The sequence below is a fragment of the Leucoraja erinacea genome, chromosome 7 (genome assembly GCF_028641065.1).
Source record: "Leucoraja erinacea ecotype New England chromosome 7, Leri_hhj_1, whole genome shotgun sequence".
Lineage (NCBI taxonomy): Eukaryota > Metazoa > Chordata > Chondrichthyes > Rajiformes > Rajidae > Leucoraja > Leucoraja erinaceus.
In genome coordinates, this window is record NC_073383.1 from 41,246,126 (window position 1) to 41,264,216 (window position 18,091).

Consider the following 18,091-nt stretch of genomic DNA (forward strand, 5'->3'; position numbering starts at 1 on the left):
TCCGTAAATTGATCCAAGTGTGTAGGATGAGGATAACTGAGCTAGTGTACGTTGGTCAGCGTGGACTCGGTTGGCCAAAGAGCCTGCTTCATATTGCATCTCTAAACTAAACAACCCTCAAAATAATTTTCTGACCTCAACTGTAGATGTCCAATACCACGTCTTGGGACAATGCCCTTATTTTGGGACCCCCCATCCCCCCCCCCCCCCCTTTCCCCCCCCCCCCCCTGCTTCCCCCCCCCCCCCCGCCTCTTTGCCATTTACTTCCTCTTCTCTTTCAACTTCTTCGTTTCTTTTCTACTTCACAACCTTCTTATTCTTCTCCGCTTTAACCCCCCCCTTATTAACAACGGCTTTCTTCTCTTTTCTCTGAAACGTCTCCCACTTCTGTCTTTCTTTCTTCTTACCCCGCCCCCACCTCTTCCCCCCCCCCCCCACACCTCCCCCCCCCCGCTTCCCACCCCCCCCCGCCCCCCCCCCCTTCCAACCTTAACTTCTTTTCTTTGTTCTTCTCTTTCTTTCTTCGGGGGGTTCAAGAGCAACAATCGCCCCCCCTTTCCCTCTTCCTTTTTCTCCTGTCCGTCCCCTCTTACTTCTCTCTCCCTCCGCCACCCCCTCTTTCCCCCCCCCCCCTACCCCCCCCCACCCCCCCCCCCCCCCCCCACCCACCCCCCCCCCTCCCCCCCCCCCCCCCCCCCCCCCCCCCCCCCCCCCCGGCCCAACTCCCCCACTCCTTTCTTTTCCCCAATTCTTCTTAAACTTCTTCTTCTTCTTTCGTTACTTCTTCTCTTCTAACTTCTTCTAGGCATAACTTCTTCTTTTTTCCTTTCTCTTCTTGCTTAAACCTTCTTTTTCTCTTTCTTTTGCTCTTTTATCGTTGTCTCTTCTTTTCTTTCTTAACTTCTTCTGTTCTTTCTTATATTTCCAAAGAGCAACAACTTCTTCCCTCACGCGTAGGTGGAAGCAGAAAGTAAAGCAACTTAAAGAATTCGACCCGAAACGTCGCCAATTCCTTCTCTTCGTAGATGCTGCCTCACCCACTGAGTTTCTCCAGCAATTTTTGTCTACATCCAAATTCAAATGTCGTTGCATTGCAGACTTTAACCTACATGTTACATGGTGCGCAGCCCAGATCACTAATTGCTTTGAGAAAAATAATTTCAAATACCGTCATTTCAAATGCATCTCATAAATTATGCAGCTTGCTCATTGATTTAATAACAATATTCAAACAGTTATTGAAACTTTTCAAGGTGGCCCTTGCAGAAGTGAACAAAAAAATGTATCCGAGTTGTTACTTATGCAGCAAATGAATGGCATTAAGAGTGTCTCTCGTTCTAATTGTGTCCCTGTCTTGTCCATAAAAGGTGCATCATCTCACCTGGAGATACCTAATGCCAGGAAGCCCTGTTGCCCGGCAGGCTGCAAGGGCAGATGGAAGAACATTATGTTACTTGTGACCAGGAAACGCTAGCTTCTGTGTTTTGCGCACTTGATCAGTTTAGTTTATATGTACCGAGGTACAGTGAAAAGCTTTTGTTGCATGCTAACCAGTCAGCAGAAAGACAATACATGATTACAATCAAGCCATTTGCAGTGTACAGATACATGATAAGGGAATAACGTTTAGTGCAAGGTAAAACCAGCAAATTCCGATCAAGGATAGTCCGAGGGTCACCAATGAGATAGATAGTAGTTCAGCACTGCTCTGGTTGTGGTAGGATGGTTCAGTTGGCTGATTACAGCTGGGAAGAAACTGTCCCTGAATCTGGAGGTGTGCGTATTCACAATTCTATACCTTTTGGCCGATGGGAGAGGAGAGAAGAGGAAGTGGCCAAGGTGCAGCTCGTTCTTGATGATGCTGCTGGCCTTGCCGAGGCAGCGTGAGGTGTAAAAGCCAAAGCTGGAGTGCATTAGGTGGCAGAGATACTATGGACTGTTGTGCTACCCTGCTGCAAAACAGCATTACAATGAGATGTCAGCTATCTGACGTAGTTTGGCAGCAGAGGGAGCGGGTATTTCCACAACACATGCACATTTCCATCCTTTGACAAGTGGCTATGCTGCCAGCTTGGCCCAGTGATGGCATTTCCCTTTCATCAGTGCACCTCAAAATGGCATTGTTCATTGTAACTGAAACAATGTGCAATTAGAATCAGGGGCGGCACGGTGGCGCAGCGGTAGAGATGATGCCTCACAGCGCCAGAGACCCGGGTTCGATCCCGACAATGGGTGCTGTCTGTATGGACTTTGTACGTTCTACCTGCGACCTGCGTGGGTTTTCCCCTGGGTGTTCCAGTTTCCTCCCACACTCCAAAGACAGACTGATTTTGTAGGTTAATTGGCTTCGGTAAAATATTGTAAATTGTCCCTCGTGTGTAGGGTGTTGGCGGGGACTCAGTGAACCGAAGGACCTGGTTCCCCCGTTGTATCTTTAAACTAAAGTAAACTAGAACACAAAATATGCCTGCTGCTACAGTGAGAATGTGCAATGTTTAAGGCACCTTCTATGATTCTGACAGAGCTCAAATACAGGATACATGACTTTGCCTTGTCCTTATTAAAGCATGATTTGGAAAGGTCGGGTCGGCCATTATATTTTCTTCAACAGAATTTGTGAAGTTAATCTTCAGGTTGTAGAAATGTTGGCTCCTGCTTCTGCATCTCCTTTTATAAAACTTGCCAGACAAATACTTGGGCGGCACAAAGGTCGAGTTGCTGCCGCACAGCGCCACAGACCCTGGTTCGATCCTGACTACGGGAGCTGTCTGTACAGAGTTTGGACATTCTCCCTGTGACTGCGTGGGTTTTCTCCATGCCCTCCAGTCTCCCCCCACACTCCAAAGACGTACAGGACCGTTGCTTAATTGTCCCTAGTGTGTGTAGATAGTGTACTGTGGACTGCTGGTCGCTGCTGCCTCAGTGGGTCGAAGGGCCTTTTTCCGAGCTATATCTCGTAAGTCTAAAATCCTTGACTCTCCACTGTTAAATAAGCCATGTAGGAAACTTATGCCTTCTTAAACAATAAGACTTAGACCAATATTAGACCATAAGACATAAGAATTAGGCCATTCAGCCCATCGAGTGGTATTGTAATTACAGGGAGGTTTTGCCAGCAGTGTACCAGTTGAATTTATTTCCTTTAGTCTGGCCAATGGATGGTTGTGTTATTAATCTGGGATATTACTCTTCTACAGGTCCACCATTGATTTTCCAGCACCTTTGGTTCCAGAGCCTCGCTAGATTATCCATTTTGCCAGACCAACAGAGGCCACGAAATAATAAATCAATACACCTCATTAACTGGAAAGTTCACGGCAGTCACAGTGGCGCAGCGATAGAGTTGCTGCCTTACAGCGGATACAGCGCCGGAGAGCCGGGTTCGATCCCGACTACGGGCGCTGTCTGTACGGAGTTTGCACGTTCTCCCCGTGACCTGCGTGGGTTTTCTCCGAGATCTTCGGTTTCCTCCCACACTCCAAAGACGTACAGGTTTGTAGGTCAATTGGCTTGGTAAATGTAAAAATTGTCTGTAGTGGCAGTAGGGTAGTGTTAATGCGCGGGGATCGCTGGTCGGCGCGGACCCGGTGGGCCAAAGGGCCGGTTTCCGTGCTGTATCTCTAAACTAAACTAAACTAAACCTCTGACCCGCTAATTATACACCTCCCTTGTCTCCCAAGCACCTCTGACTGCTAGAAACTTAAATGAGGAATTAACAATTAACGAAGAAGTAAACGATTAACACTTTCAGGAGGGAGGTATGCTTCGTAAAACAGCGTGCGCTAAATGCAAACGCTCTCGTGATTTTGTCCGGATTAATGGAGGTGCAGGGCCATCAGCTGCCGGAAAATCAGTGGTGAACCTTCAACACACTTCCTTTAACAATTGTCTAAAATTGTAAATACAATTATTCAGCACTATTGGTCATAATCACAGGGATTTACTTATTTTGAAATGCACTTGTCAAAATTAGTTAGAGTGGAGATATTTTGGATTGAAGGTCAAATTAAAAATGCAATTGAACTTTCCAGGTAATACTGAGGTGGCCTTTGTTAATAATCATAGATAACCTATATACGGGCACACAAGTAGGTCATTGATAGATCCCAGAATGGTAATTTTCCAAATTCAGGAAGGTATTTATATAACTTTATCAAAATGTAATCGCATTTAATTTAACAGTTATTATATTTGCTCCCTGCCTTATCGTAATAGGAAGATAAAATTAAAAAAAACAAGCAGCTATTGAAATAGTGTTATTAATTTACTCTCTATCCTACACAAGTTTGTGGCTTGCAGAAATATATTACAAAACCTCCATACTGAGTGCCACGGTGGCACAGCGGTAGAGTTGCTGCCTCACGGTGCCAGTGACCCGGGTTCTATCCCCACTACGGGTGCTGTCAGTACGGAGTTTGTACATTCTCCCCGTGACCACGTGGTTTTCTCCGGATGCTCCGGTTTCTACCTATACTGTAAAGACGTACAGGTTTGTAGGTTAATTGGCTTGGTATAAATGTAAATTGTCCCTAGTGTGTGCAGATAGTGTTAGTGTGCGGGGATCGCAGGCAGTGCAGACTTGGTGGGCACAAGGGCCTGTTTCCGCGCTGTATCTCCAAGCTAAACTGTCCTCTATTTGCAGAGCCCTGCTTAGTGTCACAACCTATGATTATTCTGAAGAACAAGTCTGAAGAAGGATCTCGACCCGTAACGTCACCCGTTCCTTCTCTCCAGAGATGCTGCCTGTCCCGCTGAGTTACTCCAGTATTTTGCGTCTATCCGCGGTGCAAACCAGCATCTGCTGTAACTTCCTACACTATAATTATTCTAACTTGGGCCATGGAAAACAGATGAGTAGGAAGGAACTGCGTATGCTGGTTTACACTGAAGATGGACACAAAATGCTGGAGTAACTCAAGCATCTCTGGAGAGAAGGAATGGGTGACATTTCGGGTCAGGACCCTTCTTCAGATGAACAAAGGGACAAAACCGACAGAGCGATCGCGTAACTCACATCACTGGCAGCACACAAATTAAAAGTGAGTTTTGCCGGATTCTCTCTCCGCTACGGCTGGCATCAGTAACGCTGCCCAGGAGAGCTGCTCACGTGTACGTTCAAGACTGATTGTAGCAAGGACATTAAGCTTAAAGGCACCCAAGAAAACAAGAAATAAAGGCATCTTACAGTAATTAACAGGGTTCTCCCCAGGACCCTTTTTCATCCATTTAATTTGCATCGGCACCTTCTGCTTCAATGCTAATTCAAAAGTACTTTAATTGGATACTTAGGAAAAAAAAATGCAGAAAGTTCCATCATTTCCAGTCAGTCTCCACAGACATTTCCAAAAGGTACACCCCGCTTGTTCATAATAAATGTAGCCAGACACATCTAATAATGACCTCCTCGCTAATGAAAAAGCATTGTTGTTGCTGTAATTAACCACATGAAGATTTAAGTGCAAGGAAATTAAATCTATTTACACACGGTAATCTTGTTGATGAAGCTAAAGCTATGCAGGGGAACTCTTAATTAACCCTGAAGTGTTTGATGTTGCTTTCCATTGCATTTCTCCTTATACGGAGGACTGGAAATGCATGTTAATGCACTATTTGCTCTCTTAGAAAAACAAACCCACCTGCCATATTATTTATAATAATAATAATAACTTTATTTATATAGCACTTTTCATGCAATTGAATGCAACCCAAAGTGCTTTCCATACACACACACACAGGTCTAAACATAAATACCATTTAAAAACAGTAAGAACATAGGCAGTTAATAGCATAAAAAGCACAGATTTATATAAAAATATAAAATATCAAATATGAAAATATATACTAAATAGGCCAAGCCTTCCTTATCCGCAGGCAGCCTGGTCCAGAGTTGCCAAAGAACATTAGTGAGGGCACAAGTGTGGAAGATGTCGACAGTGTCTGAAGTGTAAGACTATTTTTAAACTCCTTCACAATATCTAGCTCGCTCATCATTGAAAGAATATACATTATCCTTTGAGAGACACAAAATGCTGGAGTAACTCAGCGGGTCAGGCAGCATCTCTGGAGAGAAGGAATGGGTGACGTTTCGGGTCGAGGCCCTTCTTCAGAATAAAGACTGTCTAGTTACTGTGAGATTTGAACCCTATCATAGTCATACTGCACGGATACAGGCCCTTCAGCCCAACTTGCCCATGCCAACCAAGATGCTTCATCTACACTACCCCAGCTGCCCGCGTTTGGCCAATTTTCCTCGAAACATTGTGTAGGATGGAACTGCAGATGCTGCTTTATACCGAAGATAGGCACAAAGTACTGGAGTAACTCAGTGGATCAGATAGCATATCTGGACAAAAAGGATGGGCAACGTTTCAGGTGAGGTCTGGAGAAAGGTCCCGACCCAAAACATCAACCATCCTACTTCTCCAGAGAAGCTGCCTGACCTGCTGAGTTACTCCAGCATTTTTGTGTCTATCAAAGGGTAAAGAATGTGTAGGGAAGAACTGCAGATGCTGGTTTATAACGAAGATAGACACAAAATGCTGGAGTAACTCAGCGGGACGGGCAGCATCTCTGGAGAGGAGGAATGGGTCGAGACCCTTCTTCAGACCGAAGGCCCGAAACGTCACCCATTCCTTCTCTCCAGAGATGCTGCCCGTCCCGCTGAGTAACTCCAGCATTTTGTGTCTCTCAAAGGATGAAGTGTGTTCTTTAAATGATGAAAGAGCTAGTTTGTGAAGGAGCGGAGTGATTTGGGGTTCAAAGAACTAGAGAGGCAGAGGGTTCAAGATTCTCTGAGACCTGTATAAAAATTTAAAAACTAAAGGAATCCTTGTCTTCATCTCAAGAGGACCAATTTACCAACAGGGTAGAAGTTAAAGTTGCATTAAGCTCAGTTTAGACTGCATCTGAAATACAGTGTTTAGTTCTGGGATTTGCAACTTAGGAAAAACAAATTGATTTTGGAAAGGGTTCAGCAGGGATCGCGAGAATGCTACCCAGGTGAGAAGGGTTTAATTGTAAAGCAAAGTTGCAACAAACTAGCGTGTGTGGAACAATTAAAAATATAAAAAATATTGTACGATTATGCCATGGCATACAAGACTAAAGGTCATGGGCTGGGAACTGGACTTAGTGTAGGTGCGTGAAGGCCAGTAGGGACATGAGAGACCAATGCTGGGGTGAGGCCACACGCTAATTGGAGGAACAGAACCTCATATTTCGCTCTGGTAACTTACAACACAGCGGTATGAACATCAAATTCATTAATTTTTTTAATTATTAGTTGGCGGCGCGACTCACCCGTTGCAGCGGCCCCTACAGCCTGTCTGTCTTTTTTTTTTTATTTTTTGTCTAGTTAAATGTAGTGCTTGGTGTTTTTTAATAGTATTTTTAAATGTGTAAATGTGGGGGGTGGGGGGGGGGGGAGGGGGAAACTATTTAAATCTCTTCCCTGTCCGGGAAGACCCGACTTTTTTTCCCTGTCGGGTCTCGGCTGTCGTTGGGGCCTAGCACCGTGGAGCAGCCTCCAACCTGAACGACCCGGGGGCTCCAGTCCCGGAGACTGCGGGAGCTGCGGATCTGCGGACTCACCATCGTCGGGGTGGCCGGCCTCGGAGCGTGGGGAGCGGCGGTGACTCGCTGCTGCGCCTCGACTCCTGGGGCTTGGAGGCTCCAGCAACGCAGCCGCAGGTCCGGTGGACTGTGACATCGGGAGCTCGCGGGTCCAGAGAGAGAGACCGCGGAGCTCCGCGCGACTTCTCCGGGTCACGGGGTTGGAGAGGGGACAGTACATGAACTCCGACGGCTTAATGGGTCCGGGGGAAGACCAGCCGTGGGGGGAGACCTTGGCTTCAGATAGACCGTGTTCCCACACCATCGGAGACGCCTCCCAGGGGGGGGTAACGGGGTTGGAACAACCCCGGACGGGAACCCAAGTACATCACCCGGCACGGCTTCATGGCCGGGGGGTACATCACCATCGCCCGTGGGGGGTCAAACCTTGGGACAGACCGGGAGCGGGGCCGTAAATCGCCCCGCGCGGCCTAAAATGGCCGTGGGACTCATCATTGCCCGCCTGGGGCTTGGACATCGGGAGAGACACGGAGAACAGGGGAGAGAAAAGACTTGCCTTCCATCACAGTGGCTTCACTGTGATGGATGTTTGTGTGAATTTAATTATGTGTATGTCTGTAAGACAGTGTCTTTGTTTGTATGGCTGTGGAAACAACATTTCGTTTGAGTCTCACTGGGGCTCAAATGATAATAAATTTGTATTGTATTGTATTTGTATTGTATTTAAGTAACTTCTACCTACACTCCCCTCCCCTCCGCCCCCCTCCATGTTATACCAATTCCACAATTCGCCACAAGTCCGAAGAAGGGTCTCGACCCGAAACGTCTCCTATTCCTTTTCTCCAGAGATGCTGCCTGTCCCGCTGAGTTACTGCAGCTTTTTTGGTGTCTATCCACAATTCTCCACATTGTTTCTCTCTCGGGATCACACCTGCCCTGATCAACAATGGATCTATCAGGCACCGCCAAGCCCAAGGTCATTTGGGACCGGCTCTGGTCTTTTCCCGCCTCCAGATCCTCACCCCACTCTCACCCTCTTATTTTCAGCCTGAAGAAGTGACTCCACCAAGTGAAACATCCCCCATCCTTTCTCTCCAGCGGTGTTGCCTGACCCACAGTTACTCCAGACTTTGTGAATATCTTTTATAGACTAAAAGGACCTGCCTCCATACTGTATGGCTCTATGCTTCTAGATTTGGGCACAATGCCTCCACAATCCTTATTACTAGTTAATTGTATTGTGATGAAATGTAACCGGAGGCCCATATCCCCAATGTCCACATGCCTCGATTCCCTTAGTGTTAAAAATCATTAAATCTTAGTCTTTAATATCCACAAAAATCGCATATTCACAGTTCTCCAGAGCAGATCATTTCCATGACAATCAGCATGTTGCATCAAGAAATTCCCCCTCCTTTGATACTTCAGATTCAGTTTAGTCTATTGTCACATGTACCGAGGTACAGTGAAAAGTTTTTGTTGCGTGCTAACCAGTCAGCGGAACGACTATACATGATTAAACCCCTTTTTCACGGGGCGACTTGACGCAAGAGGTAACCAGAGTTTAACATCATGGGAACCTCGTGCGATAACAGTACGGCATTCGTGGACCACCGTGGTGCTAACGGCAGGTAATCGTGTAACTTGGGTACTCGGGAGAAAATTCAAGCAAGCTTGAATTTCTCCAAGAGTGACGTACACTTGTGGTTGAGCATTGCAACATTTTATGAACGTAGTGGCCAGTGCGATATCCGTAGTAACTCTTGCGGTTACCGTGGGAACTCCTGCGAACGGTAAACACGGAAGCTGGACAAAGGGGACAGAAGGTGAGTAAAAAAGGTGTTCTCAATGTCGCCAATGGAACATGTGTCCATCGAGGATGTCCCACCTCATTGTCATTGTTGGAGAATCTTTTTAACAGGAACACACAGAGATGGCTCCCAGAAAAGCTCAAAGAAAGGGGGTAAAGCGTGTCAGAAAGGTTTTTGCCATGCAGGAGAATGAGGAGGAGACGCAGCAAGAGAGACAGGTGGAGAGGCAACAGGAGATGCCAGAGATAACACTGCCTGTGGGCTCCTTGGAGCAGGGAGAGGGTGAGCAAGGTGGATTTCAGATTGCCTCCCCAGTAGCCGTTGTAGGAATAGCCTCTACAGACGCTTATGTAAAGAGAAGATGGCAGAAGGTAAGGTCATATAACTTCTCCAGGGAACAAGAGGGGGAACTTGTAGAATGGTACCAATTTAACGAGATTCTTTACGATAAATCCAGAGAGGATTATAGAAACAGGGAGAGAAAACGGAACTTGCTGGAGACGAAGGCTGCGGAGTATCCCGGGTGCTCATGTGAGTATATATAACGATATATCAGTTCATCAACAGGAGAACCATTTAATGTTATCCAAGATTTAAAAACATACAATGCTATAGATGTAAAAGTGCTGTTTTTGCAGTTAACTTAAACTTCTCTTATAAGTCTGTCTGTGCCCTGCAGCTGCAAAGTAAAAAAGTCGCAGACAGCTTTTACACCCTCTGTGTTTGAGGTTGGAATCATGTCTCTAAGTGCCATAAAATAAATGATGACATCATTTGTGCCACGTGATGATTTAATTGCACTTGACAGTTTACAACGCTCATTCAAGATTTAACGGGAAAGCTCGGGAGACGGACAGGTCACTCGCACAAATAACAGAAATGTCGAGTACCGTGGGAACTCTTTGTCTACCCCCCCCCCCCCGTTATATCGTATGATATCGTGCTAGACCACGACCACTTCACTCTGGTCACATCTTGCGTCAATTCGCCCCGTGAAAAAGCCCCATTACAATCGAGCTTTTCACAGTAAGGGAATAATGTTTAGTGCAGGATAAGTCCGATCAAGGATAGTCCGAGGTTCACCAATGAGGTAGATAGTAGTTCAGCACTGCTCTCTGGTTGACGTAGGATGGTTCAGTTGCCTGATAACAGCTGGGAAGAAACTGTCCCTGAATATGGAGGTGTGCGTTTGCACACTTCTTTTGCCCGATGGGAGAGGGAAGGAGAGGGTGTGGCCAGGGTGCCATTTACGTGCCTAATCTATCCACCTGAGATCATAGACTCTAATTCCACAGTGAAACTGCAAACAATATTCTGGGAAGTAAAGGAAACATTCAGCAGGTCAGGCAGCATCTGTGGAAAGAGAAACAGAGTTAACGTTTCAGGCTGAAGACCCTTCGTCAGAGCTCTAATTCTGATGAAAAGTTTTTAGACCCAAATCGTTAATTCCTTTTGCTATTTCTACAGACATTGCCTGACCTACTCAATGCTTCCAGCATTTTCAGCTTTTACTTCAAGTTTCCAGCAATTTTTAAATATTTCAAGTTGACCCCAGAACCTGTGCAAGCCCCAGCGAGGCGCAGAGGTCAATGCGGTGTAGCGATCATCTCAGACAACCCATTGTATTCACACATCTGATTACACACTCAGTGAGGCCCTATTCTCTAGTCATAGGGGCTCTTCGTAAGACATTGGAACAGAATGAGGCCATTCGGCCCATTGAGTCTACTCCTCCATTCAATCTTGGCTGATCTATTTTTCACTCTCCACCCCATTCTCCTGCCTTCTCCCCATAACCCGACACCCTTATTATTCAAGAATATATCAATCTCCGCCTTAAAAATTCCTTCGGCCCACCGAATCCACGCCGGCCACCAATCACCCGTTCACACTAGTTCTATGTTATCTCAGTTTCACTAATTTGCTAATTCCCTCGCTAAATACAAACAGAAAAACAAGGAACTGCAGATGCTGGTTTACACAAATGGTCACAAACTGATAGAGTAACTCAGCAGGTGAGGCAGCATCTGCGGAGAACATGGATCGGTGAGATTCTGAAACTTTACCCATCCATGTACTCCAGCGATGCTATCTGACCCACTGAGCTACTCCAGCATTTTGTGTCTTTTCAAATACAAACAATCATATTTCATGTGCAGGAAGGAACCGCAGATGCTGGTGTAAACCATGGACACAAAATGCTGGAGTAACTCAGCAGGACAGGCAGAATCTCCAGATAGAAGGCATGGGTGACGTTTCGGGGTCGAGACCCTTCTGATTACATTTTGGTTTAAACAGCGAATACGGTCATTAACGCACAAAAGGTTGTGCCAAGTATGAAACAGATACACTTGCTCGTGAAACCCGTGTAAAGGGCCAGTCCCACCAGCATGCGATTGCATGCGTCTAGCGCCACCAAACGGAAGCGGAGTTCGCGCAAAGTCCGCGGTAAGTACGCGCAAAGTTCGCGCGTGATGTAATTTACTTCATACTCACCAATCAGCTGGCCAGGAGGCGGGCCGACTGAATTTGGACGTCGCACGGCGTCGGGCGGTGACGTCATCGCGTAACGGCACGCGCTAGCAGTACGCCGTCAAGACGCTGCGTACGACGTCAAGGCGCTGCGTATGCCATCGAGACGCTGCGTACGCCCTCAATGCGCCTGCGGGCCGACAGGCCGTTGGCGCGCGAAGATTTCAGACAGTGCGGGAATTTTCGGAGCCCAGCGCGATGTCGGGACCAGCCCTGCACAACTCCATACGCCTCCGCGCTTGGAAGTGGGACCGGCCCCGCGCGGCCGTACGCCTCAAGCGTCCACGTTTGGTCGCGCTAGACGCATGCAAGTGGGACAGGCCCTTAAGTGTACAATTCACTTCAATGTAGTCCCACAGTTGACTCCGCAAGCATAGATGCCTAAATATGCACATTTTAACTCCCACTCATATAATAATGGACCCAATAGAACCTGATATTGTAAAAGTAAAAAGCACACACGAGTCATACGCACAATGTTAATTGAAATCACACTGATAAATAACTATGTGCACAATTTTTATTTTAGTTTTCAATGCCTCAAAAGAAGGTGTCATTTAACTAAGAAGTCATTGACCCCTAATGACCAGAGACAACCCAGGGTAGACAATAGAAGCCATTCAAGGGGTGTTAGCCATGCATCAAGCCGAAAGACATCTCGCAGTTACAGCAGTGTCTTTCTCCACATCCCTTTGTTACAACCTTTCTCTACTAGCAACTTCACACAGACACACACATCAGAAGTTTTAAAATCCCACACGATATCCAGAATTGGTGCTCGCGCAAGGTTCCTTGCCCCCCCCCCCCCCCCCCCCTCCCCAGTGATCTCCGAGCAGCAAATGCTGACTTGAATGCTGATGCCGAGTTAGGTTACGGCAAGGTAAACCTGCTCAAGCCTCAGTGAGCAAGCATCAAGGCAGTCACACGCAAACTGGTGGAAACAGCACCTCGTATTCCGCTTGGGTAGCTTACAACCCAAACAGTGTAGGAGGGAACTGCAGATGCTGGTTTAAACGGAAGAAAGACACAAAAAGCTGGAGTAACTCAGTGGGACAGGCAGCATCTCTGGAGAGAAGGAATGGGTGACTTTTGGGGTCGAGACTCAACCCGAAAAGTCACCCATTCCTTCTCTCCAGAGATGCTGCCTGTCCCCACTGAGTTACTCCAGCTTTTTGTGTCTATCTTCGGTTACAACCCAACATTGAATTCCCCATATGTGGTAAACTCTAACAATGCCCCCCTCCCTTCGCCTCCACTTTCTCCCCCACATTCCAAAAGACAATAGACAATAGTTGCAGGAGGAGGCCATTCGGCCCTTCGAGCCATTCAATGTGATCATGGCTGATCATCCACAATCAATACCCCGTTCCTGCCTTCCCCCCCATATCCCCCTAACTCCTCTATCTTTAAGAGCCCTATTTAGCTCTCTCTTGAAAGCATCCAGAGAACCGGCCTCCACCTCCCTCTGAGGCAGAGAATTCCACAGACTCCCCACTCTCTGTGAGAAAAAGTGTTTCCCTGTCTCCGTTCTAAATGGCTTACCCCTTATTCTTAAACTGTGGCCCCTGGTTCTGGACTTCCCCAACATCGGGAACATGTTTCCTGCCTCTAGCGCGTCCAAGCCCTAACAATGCTGGATAGAAGTATACAGGTGCACAACCTTTTATCCGAAAGCCTTGGGACCAGACACTTTTCGTAATTCGGATTTTTCGGCTATCGGAATGGAAGATTTTTAGCGTAGATTTAACGGCTGGCTCAGTGGTAGAGTGCTCGGCTCATATCCACAAGGTCGCCAGTTTGCGCCTCGATCCCGGCAGTTACTCGATCATGAGTTTGAGTCTTCAATGTAGTTTTTTCTTGCAGAATAGGAGAGAATAGGGAGGGTTAGGCTGGGATCATTCTCTGCGAGATGATCTTAGTGCAGGAGACAAGTGTAGGAGAGGTGTACTGACTGTGTGGGCAGAACTTTGGAAGTGATTGCCCACCATTCTCAAAAGCCGCTGTGTCTCGATACCCCCCTCCCACTCCAACTACAGAGGAACCCGCTCCCCGATGGGCCGCTACGGCAACAAGTGGCAGTTCGCCCACAGCCCGAGCTGCGCCCCCTCATCCGCACCCGGGTTCCTCTGGAGTTGGAACGGGGCTGGGCTAGAGTTACTGCTGGCTGTGGGTCTCTGGGATCTCCGTGCTTGCAGTGGGCCTGGGGGTCGGTGTCCCGTTAGTCCTGACGTCTCCGGTGACTGGCAGTGACCTGCTGGCATCGCCAACGTGAAGACAGTGCAAAGCCCCCGCGCCGGTGCAATGGGCGGGGAGCTGGAGAGGGGAGGGAAGGGGTCACACACATGGCCGGGAAGCAGAGGGGTGTAGGTGGGGTGAAACTGAAGGGAGCGACAATCTGCTGTTGCCTGCCCGCTGAGTTAAAACGTTCCCACGGTAGACTCACGATACACTGTGTATCGTGAGTCTACCGTGGGAACTTTTTAACTCAGCGGGCAGGCAGCAGCAGATTGTCAATTATTAACCCTCCCGCGCAATATACCCTCACCTTCTCTTTTATGAATGGGGATTTAGTTCCCCTTTCCTCGAGGACTGACCCGAGGTTCCGCTGTCACCTCCGCGTGCCGCCCTCCGTGAACGTCTTCAAGGACCTTTCTTCAAGGACCGAAAAAATGTCCGCTATTCGGAGCTTTTCGTTATTTGGAATTTCGGATAAAAGGTTGTGCACCTGTATAAAATTCCACAGACTCTCAACTCTCTGTGTGAGAGTTCCCTCCCAGATTCGCACCTATTTCTACCCCCTGCTCCCCCGCATTCCTTCCCCCCGCTTCACAATTAGCGTCTCTTCAATCCTTTTGTCTCACATCTTCTGTTTCAATCTCTGGCCTTTGTTCCAACCATCTGCCTATCAACGCCCGCGCGCTCGCCTGTGTTCACCGATTACCTGCCACGCTTTGTGCTGCCTCTAGAGAAACAAGGACCTGCACCTGCAGTTTATACCAAAGATAGACACAAAGTGCTGGAGTAACTCAGCAGATCAGGCAGTATCTCCAGAGAAGAAAAAAAAAGGATGGGTAACGTTTCAGGTCGGGTCCCTTCGTCAAAATGGTGGAAGGGTCCTGACTCGCAACATCACACATCCTTGTTACTTCAGAGATGCTGCCTGACCCGTTGAGTTACTCATCACTTTCTGTCTATCTTTCTCTTGGCTTGTCTCTCTTCCAGTTTTCTTCCCCCCACCTCCCCCCCCCAACGCGACATCCTCTCTCAGACAATCAATAAGAAAGATCCCGACCCAACACATCATCTATCCATGTTCTCCAGGATTGCTGTTTGACCCTCTGAGTTACGCCAGCACTTTGGGTCTTTTTTACGATACGATAGAACTTTATCCCAGGAGGGAAATTGATCAAACCAGCATCTGCAGTTCCTTGTTTCTACATTAAGACTACTTGCTCCTCTAATATTGTGAAGGTATTCAGCTGCAACATCAACACAGCACATGGCATGCCAATGAGCAAACTGCTGGAAGAACTCATCAGGTCAGGCAGTATCTGTGGAAGCAGAGGGATAGTCAACATTTTGGATTGAGTCCCAGTCGTGACTCCTGATGCAGGGTCTTGACCCGAAAGGTCAGCTATTCTTCTGCCTCCACAGATGCTCCCAGTCCCATCGAGTTCCTCCAGCAGGTTGAGTTTTCCTCCATATTCCAGAATCTGCAGTCTCTCTTTTGTCTCTCTCCATATGAAATGTCAATATTAGTTATACATCTGCACAAGTCCTTAACTGGATATAGTATCTCAGCGTGCATCTCTAGATAAATAGCTGCCACACCAAAATCAGAATGGTGTACATAGATACAAGGCAACTGCAAAGAAAGACACAAAGTGCTGGAATGCATTTCGTTGTCTCTGTACTGTACACTGACAATGACAATTAAAATTGAATCTGAATCTGAATCTGAATCTGAATAATTCAGCAGGTCAGGGGCATCTCTGGAGAACATGGCGGCACGGTGGCGCAGCGGTAGAGTTGCTGCCTCACAGCGCCAGACACTAGGGTTCGATCGTGAGTACGGGTGCTTGTCTGTACGGAGTTTGTACGTTCTCCCTGCGACCTGCGTGGGTTTTCTCCGGGAGTTCCGGTTTTCTCCCACACTCCAAAGACGCACTGGTTTGCAGACTAATTGGCTTATTATAATTGTAAATGGTCCCCAGTGTGTGTAGGATAGTGTAAGTGTGTGGGAATCGCTGGTCGGTGTTTCCATGCTGTATCTCTAGACTGCACGACACAAAACATGAATAGGTGACGTTTCGGGTTGGGACCCTTCTTCAGCACTTTGTGTATTATTTTGTAAACCAGCATCTGCAGTCCTTCGTTTCTCCAACACTATTCCAGTGTGAGAGGAGAATATGCATCTATGGGTATTTTTCCCTACAGTTAATCCACCTCAATGGCATACGTGTCAAATCAGATTTCAGATAATAATTTCTGATATGTCCACGTTTCATTGTTTGCACTAAAAGATTAAAGCACAACCACTTGTTGCACTCTTAATGGTTTTAAACTATACAGCTTCCCTGAAAAAAATCCCAGAGTGTCTAAAATTTTTGAATTTCAAATCATCACATCCTCACTTACTATTCAGGAGATCAAATTATTCTATTGGTACTGTCAACCAGGTTAGCTAACATCACAGGTTCTCAGGTTCCAAGTTAATGCAGTAAAGAAACTTAATTCTCTTAAAACTGGAGCCAAGCTAACTTTCAATAAGGTAGGCAAAAGTGCTGGAGAAACTCAGCGGGTGCAGCAGTATCTATGGAGTGAAGGAAATAGGCAACGTTTCGGGCCGAAACCTTGAAGAACCCGCTGAGTTTCTCCAGCACTTTTGTCTACCTTCGATTTTCCAGCATCTGCAGTTCCTTCTTAAAAACTAACTTTCAATGACACTTTTTTGAAAAGGAGCAGGTTAGTACCAATCCTGCCACGAGACAGCTATACAAACGTTATCAATTTATCGATCAAACTGTCAAGTTAATGAACTAAAGGGCCTGTCCCACTTGCGCAATTTTTTCGGTGACAGGCCCTTTAAGCTAACTCAGATGCTGCCCTGTACTAGAGGGTTTCAACTGCAAGGAGAGGTTGGATAAACTTGCATTGTTTTCTCTGGAACTTCAGAGGTTGAGGGGAGACTTGATCAAAGCATATAAAATGATGCAAGGCACAGATAGAGTAGACAATAGATGCAGGAGTAGGCCATTCGGCCCTTCGAGCCAGCACCGCCATTCAATGTGATCATGGCTGATCATCCCCAATCAGTACCCCGTTCCTGCCTTCTCCCCATATCCCCTGACTCTGCTATTTGTAAGGGCTCTATCTAGCTCTCTTGAAAGCATCCAGAGAACCTGCCTCCACCGCCCTCTGAGGCAGAGAATTCCACAGACTCACCACTCTCTGTGAGAAAAAGTGCTTCCTCGTCTCCGTTCTAAAAGGCTTACTCCTTATTCTTAAACTGTGGCCCCTGGTTCTGGACTCCCCCAACATCGGGAACATGTTTCCTGCCTCTAGCGTGTCAAAGCCCTTAACAATCTTATATGTTTCTATGAGATACCCTCTCATCCTTCTAAATTCCAGAGTGTACAAACCCAGCTGCTCCATTCAGTCAGAACCTTTTTCCTCAGGGTGGAAATGTCCAACACCAGAGGGCATAGCTATAAGGTGAGAGGGGGAAACATTTCATAGAGATGTGGCAGGGCATGTTTTTTTTACACATAAGTCTTATATCACATTGCCAAGGGTAGTGCTAGAGTCAGAAATGATGGTGTTCTTCAAGACGCTTTTGGATGGAAGTGCAGGGAATAGAGGGATATGGATCGTGTAGAGGCTGATGAGATCAGTCTAACTTGGCATTGTGTTTAAGAAGGAACTGCAGATGCTGGAAAATAGAAGGTAGACAAAAGTGCTGGAGAAACTCAGCGGGTGCAGCCGCATCTGTGGAGCGAAAGGAAATAGGCAACGTTTCGGGCCGAAACCCTAAGGGTTTCGTCCCGAACGTTGCCTATTTCCTTCCTTAGAGGTTTCGGCCCGAAACGTTGCTATTTTCCTTCGCTCCACAGATGCTGCAGCATCCTGCTGAGTTTCTCCAGCACTTTTGTCTAACTTGGCATCATGTTCGACCA

At 47.1% G+C, this 18,091-nt stretch overlaps 1 protein-coding gene across 1 annotated transcript in view; it reads left to right on the plus strand.

The window, feature by feature from the left end:
* ccnyl1 (cyclin Y-like 1) overlaps positions 1-18,091 on the plus strand; it is a 116,005-nt gene that overhangs the window by 38,004 nt on the left and 59,910 nt on the right. The window lies entirely within an intron of this gene.